Source organism: Misgurnus anguillicaudatus, chromosome 25 (assembly GCF_027580225.2).
Source record: "Misgurnus anguillicaudatus chromosome 25, ASM2758022v2, whole genome shotgun sequence".
NCBI lineage: Eukaryota > Metazoa > Chordata > Actinopteri > Cypriniformes > Cobitidae > Misgurnus > Misgurnus anguillicaudatus.
Window position 1 is genome coordinate 23,363,034 of NC_073361.2, and position 6,958 is coordinate 23,369,991.

Below are 6,958 nucleotides of genomic sequence, written 5' to 3' on the forward strand. Positions count from 1 at the left end.
AAAAATCCTGGAATGTTTTCCTCAAAAAACTTAATTTCTTTTCGACTGAACAAAGAAAGACATGAACATTTTGGATGACATTGTGGTGAGTAAATTATCTGGATTTTTTTAAGAAAATGGACTAATCCTTTAATTTAAAATAAAAAAATATTAAATATTAAAACAAATAAAAAAATCTATATTTAGATATCTTAATTTTAAAATATACATGAAAGTCCTCTTACATGGGAATTAATTAGGGTCTTTTGTCATGGAATGATCTCATCACTTGATGACATCATTCTGTCATCTGTTCCACTGAACTGGCAACAAAGTGACATCTACGGCTTACAGAAATGTGCAATTGCTTTTAGTAATATTTTGCATATTACCACCTTAGGTGTCTGTGATGCTGAAGCTTATTAATAAATTATAGATATCAGCAATATTATAATAATATAATAAAAAATGATTAGGCTATAATATGCTTTGTGCCCAGCTGCACTGCTTCCTGAACTTCGGCCGGCTCCTTGTTTCCTGTCTGCTATTATTGGACAGGCTGATTAATCCAGGTGTGCCTGATTATTGTTGTTGTGACTACTGAGGTCAGGCACACCTGGATTAAAGGCGGAGTCCACGATGTTTGAAAAACGCGTTGGAAAAGGAGACGGGCCGACTACCAAAACACGCTTATAGCCAATCAAATCAAATGCCGGTTTGCGTATGTGTGGGGCGGGTCTATCAACAGAAGGTCCAGATTCTATTGGGGTAGGGGCGTGTTTGTTTAGGTGATTTCAAATATCAACATTGGCTTTCAAACATCATGGACTCCGCCTTTAATCAGTTTATCCAATAATGGCAGACAGGAAACTAGGAGCTGGCTGAAGTTCAGGAAGAAGTGCAGCTGGGCATAAAGCCTATTGACACCATTCATTTTCTATCTGTCTGTCTGTCTGTTTGCTTCTCAGCCCTGTCTCTCATTCAGGCTCTTCATCGTTTTGCATTCCTCTCACGCAGTAACTGCATCCTCAATGGAAACCTCCAATTGGCTGGGCAGCGTGTGCGCATGCAAGCTAAGGCTCCCGTCTATCTCCTTAGTCATCCGTGACCTGAATGCAATGGGAGTCTTTAGGGGGAGACTATGGAGCCCCTCTGCCTTCCATTCAACTCTGAATCTCATTCATAAGAAGCAGCACCGCTGACAGAAGCAGCAAGGAAAGGGGAGGGCGGAATCGCCCCTGCTCTCTGCCGCAAAACCCACCAAAACATCAATGAGAGCGCGGAGGGCGTACAAAACAGGGTGGGAAACAGGTATGCACCTGCATACTAAACAGGGGATGAAAGAGATGATAGATAATAAAGTCTCTCTCATCCTAAAGAGAAATAAGAAAGCATATGGATGTTTTAGCTCACATTGAGGCTGCTTTGGACACACTAATACGCAGAATGTGGTGAATAACTAATTCGTGCTTTCATGCTTCATGGATATTTTAGAAGGGTGAACCTTCTCTGCTTTCTCCCTCCATTGTCTCTCTCACTTTCCACCAGCTGCAGGATTTGTGTATGAGTAGGAAACTCAAGGGTAGGCTTGTAGGGACTAGTATATTGTAATTTACTACAGTAATATGCACCACTCCAGATTTCCAGATGATGTTAATAAACATTAGATGCGTGTGCACAAGTAGGCCTATTGGGAATGTAGGGCAATGCATTAAACACGCATGTGTGGAGAAGGTTAAAACACGTGTCTCTTTCACTAGCCGCATGTATTGTCACGGAGCTCAAACCACATTAGATGCGAGTCAATGCAGTATGACAGCTGCTAAACAATCACTGGGTAGAAACTCTGAATGCAATTAGGAGCTAAGAAACAGTTTAATGGACTGTCAGAGATTCTGCAGTTGTTGTGAGGCTGATCCATTAGAGGAGGGAGGGTTCCCGTCATTCCCTAACATAGATTTCAAAGCCCCACAGGTGATGCTGTACATACATAAACCATTGCGCAGTTCATCCTCGAGATCTAGCTCAACACTGCCACCTGCTGACTAATGAGGAGGGAATTGCAGCAAATGCTCTCACCTTAACATTTTATTTAATTTCTGCCTAATCAAAGCATCGTTTAATATGTATTTTTTTTTAATGCTAGCTGTGTGACAGTGCGGTATTGTTTTGGAAATTAGTACCTAAATGATACTAAATGTGTGTTTCAGCAGTAACAACATAAACAAACGGCTTTCGTGGAACGCACATGGTTAACTTCCGGTAAACTCCGCTTAGAATCAATAACAACAAGGTCCTTTTAGAGTTTATTTCTGATAACAAGCTAAATAAATAACAACTAGATTAGCCTACCTTAGTTCAAATACCACACTAAGGCTACATTTACACATAGCCGGTTATTTTGACAAACAAATACTTTCCCGCCTCCGTTTTCAATAATAACATCGTGCACACAACATCGTTTTCAAAAAAACTTTCCATTTACATCAACCCGCATAAATACGCCGTCAAGCGGCATAATAACTATGCCAAACCTGTGGGAGGCAGTGTAGGAAGGGGAATACAGCCATGCAAGCCAATCAAAATCGTCAGAATCGACACCAACGAAGAACACGAGCGACTTCCTGTTCCTTTCATAACAGCAAACATGGGCTGAATCCCAAACCGCCTACTTCCATACTATATAGTATGCAAAGTAGCGCTTTTTACATACTATATAGTATGGAAGTAGGCGGTTTGGGATTCAGCCAACATAAACCTGATTGATCAGTAGCCAAACAAACTGTAAGGGCGCTCTCATGACATTAAACATTTTCTGGCGCTAAATGTGACGTTTAAGAACCTAAAACCCCGTTTCTCCCAGTTGACACGGCAACACATAACCGGGGTAATCAGAAATATCCACTTTGCCCGGAGGTTTTAGAAATAATAATTTTCTGTAATAAAAACGCGGTTTTCGTGTAAATGACAGGCCAAACCGCAGGGAAATATATGCGTCTTTCCTTCGTGTAAACGGGGTATAAGCTAACGTCACTGTGTAAAATGTGTACTGTATGTATACAACCTATACAGATCGGCTGCCAAACATCCCATCAAATAGCGGTAATCCATATTCGCCGTCTTTCCTCGTCTTTAGGAAATCAAAACATTTGTTATCTTCGACATGTATTTGTTCCAAAGTTCAGTTTAGCAAGTCAGACCATTAAACGACAGATACCGGAAGTTGATCCGCTCAGACGCAATCTCGTCACTGCACGTGCGTCCGCTATAATTTTTTTGCCTTAACTACCATGAATATGATAATTGATAAAGTGATATAAAATTGTTATCGATGTCTGTATGGTGAACACATTTTATATTACGCTTGCAATACTAAGTGATATCCAATAACTTTGTCATTTACTCACCCTCATGTCGTTTGAACCCCCAATGTCTTTATTTGTTCTTCAAAACCTCACGCTAAAAAATTTTAAGAAAACATGCTAAAGGTAGTGATGGTCGTTTTCGAAGCACTGCTTCATGAGGCTTCGAAACATTTACGAATCTTTTGTTTCGAATCAGTGGTTCGGAGCTTGTTTCAGACTGGCCCAAGTCACGTGATTTTAGCAAACGAGGCTTCATTACGTCGTAACTGTTTCGAAACGTTTCGAAAATCCGATGGTTCACCACTAGGGGGAGTTGATCACATGACCAGTGTCTAATATGTTTAGGTGAACTCGTGTCAGTTTTTTTTATTAAAGTTCATAAAACATTTATCCTTCTGACTAATAACACTGCCATTTTTTCTACTTTTTGTTTATAGACAGATTTAATGACAAAAATTTGCATAATTAATAGGGTAGTTAGTTTTCTTTCTTTCTTTTTTATTTCGAACAACAAATATATATATATGTAAATTAAAAATAACAAAATGAAATAAAATATGAACAGTGTTTAATGTTTTAATGATTTGTTTGCCCTAAATAAAACTAAAAACAAATAATAGACTTTTAACTATGTCTTAATTAAGTTAAATAATTTTTAAAACATATTTTAATACAAATCTTGCTATTATTTTGTTAAAAAATTTTTAAAATGTTCGGACATATCTGCTTTTACCTGGCCATGATATCGGGTGCGTCTTCCGGAAGTTGTATTTGTCGACCGCATACGTCATAGATGATTATTATTACAGAAAAGCAACAGTTACATTTTAAGGTAACAATTAAACTACGATTGTATGTCTTGTTTTGAACTGAATGGCATATGCGGTCAACAAATACGACTTCGGAAGACGCACCGAAATCGTGGCCAGGACGCGTCCGGGAAGAATGGCACGTATGGTCACCCTATTTTATTTAATGACTTGTTTGGGTTTTCCTGGTTTACTATGGGAGTGGATGGTAGCCAGCTTTTCAGGTTCAAAAGGACCCAAAAAATGTATAAAAATATAAAAGTCAAACACTTTTGGGTCCTTTCATTGAAAGCAGATGCCTTCCCATCCACTCCCTTAAGCAGTAAACCCAAAACAACACTTTATAACAAAAACGCGTTTTGGTGAGGGTAGCCTAAATATTAAAGTTTTTGAGTGAACTATCCCCGTGTTGTCTTTAACAGGCCAAATGGGCCAGAAACAGATTTAATTCACACTGAAAAATGAGATCAGAACATCGACTTACATAATAATAACATAATCTTCAAATTGTACATATTTTTATGCTTTGAAGTGTGAAACTATTTTGTGCACAATAAATCTGTATTATACTGACACCTTCTGGTTATATGTTTGAATTGCATCTTATAATGCTTGTTTTCATCTTTTCATTTTTCAATCTCAGAATGTTTCTAATACAAAGCAATCTGATGAAATCTTGCAATTAATAAAAGTAGTCCTTATAGAAGTTAAATACATCTTTTATTCAACATGTACCAGCTTGAATGAGATACTGTAAGATCCGTCCCGAGGACAGATTTAATATGGCTTCTTTTACAGTGCTTTTTGGAGCTTGACAACTCATCTGATCACATCAGTTATACTATAGATAGTGGTATAAAGACAATGTCAACATTCAAATAAATATTTACCTAAATGGTTCACAGAATTTCCCATTCTATTCAAGTCATATTCTCTCAGAAACAATTGCAATGTGTACACATCTGCCATTTGTTTAATGTTCCCTGTAAAGGACAGGCACGATTACATTCAATATAAAAAGACAAGGTTTTGGCTATACATTAGATGCCAAAAGTAAACCTCATCTTTATACACACCTGGACAAAAGAATCATCTAGATTACTATGATTATGCAGGTCTGAACAAACCACCTTCACTTTTTGACTCCAATGATTTCAAATAACAATCCAATACTACCTTAGGGAAAATACATAGCACATGCTGCTTCTCTCACCCCATCACGCTGTTTGTCTTAGTGATATAAAAGTACATTTTTCCAAACCAGATCCAATTTTTATAATAATTTTATATTTTTAATGCCCTACTGTACCCCTTTATTGTAACGCAAACCTGTTGATATTATTGTAGTTGATACTGTTGATACTGTTAAAGTAAACATTGACAGATCCATGCGCCTTTCAAATACTGAGGACCATTTCACAAATCACTGTTTTTGTTAAAAATTCCCCCCTTACATAACAGTTATTAAACCTTTAAGCACATAAATGTCATTAACAATGATGAAAACATCTAGTTTGTTTACATACTTAAGCCTTTCTTAAAACAACTTCCTTCTTGGTCTTCCTCTGAAAGCAAATTTTCAGACTGAATTTCTCAGAAGTCTTTTTCCTGTTAGCAAATCAGATTAAGTCATAACCTGAATTAATATGTGTGATTAATCAAAGTTATATGTCCAATTGATGGATCTACTAATCTGTTTTGTGACAGTTTACAGTTTTTCCTCTGGCTCTTTTGATGGGCCATCTCCAGCAGGTTGGCATTTCTCTGCAGGTGCACCTGTCGTTCAACATCTTTTCATGTTTGCAGGTGAAAAAACTTCTTTGTTTGTCTCCCGTTGCGTCTTCTTTCTCGTTTCTGTTAGCTGACGGTTATTATTCAAAGCAGTGATATACAAATCAACATCTCTGTAGAAAACATCAAGGAAAAGAATTTTCCAGTACTTGATGCTTGCAACCTGTGTAATCATTACATAACCACAAGCAAGTCATGACATGGAAAGTAAATTGGCATTAAAAAGCATACTGTATATATTTTTTTAGGAAAATATGAGCCGTGTTGCTGGCACGAGGGTTTTATGTGATATGCGGTTGCTTCACATTAAATAATTTGGCAGGTGCTTTCTTCCAAAGCAACTTAAAGCATTCCAAGTGTATGGTTTTTTAGTAATATGATCTCTAGGATCAAACCCACAACCATTGCACTGCTAACACAAAGCTCTACCATTTTAGCTACACACTGTCAGAAAAAATGGTCAATAAATGGTCAGTCACTGGGGCAAAAGGTCCTAATATGTTCAAATTCAAGGACCTTTCAAGGACTTTCCAGGTGCAAATCCCTCTCAAATTCAAGGACAAAATGTGGGGACACATTTCAAGTGAGAGCAAGGTTACATCGTGTTACGTTTTAAGATATATTGTTACTGTTCCCTTTTGAGGGAACTCGTACTGCGTCACTGCGGTGACACTTTGGGGACGCCTCCAAGGGTAAGTGCATCTGAATGTGTATATCAAATTCAACCAATGGTGTGACTTAACGACAAAGACAGGGTGATGCCGGAGCCAGGAAGTATATCGCTATCTGAAATATTGCCAAAGATGGCGTTACAGGGACGCTTGAAGTATGACAAGGGAGACGCAGCGTCTCGTTCCCTTCTCAGGGAACAAGAGTTACATACATCAGTGGTTCTCAAACTGGGGTCCGGGGCCCCCAGGGGGGCTGTGAGATGTGCCAGGGGGCCCCAATTTTATGACATTTTTATAAAATACATTAATTTATCATGAATTCTGTGAAATTAAAGTTAAAAAA

General features: G+C 37.9%; 1 protein-coding gene across 1 annotated transcript in view; it reads right to left on the reverse strand.

Moving 5' to 3' along the window:
• Nucleotides 1-3,418, reverse strand: part of chrnd (cholinergic receptor, nicotinic, delta (muscle)) — a 48,381-nt gene extending 44,963 nt beyond the window's left edge. Inside the window, exon 1 of the mRNA XM_073863894.1 lies at nucleotides 3,387-3,418. The gene's annotated coding sequence lies outside the window, so the exon portion shown is untranslated. The remainder of the gene's footprint in view (nucleotides 1-3,386) is intronic.
• Between the last annotated feature and the right edge of the window lie 3,540 nt (nucleotides 3,419-6,958).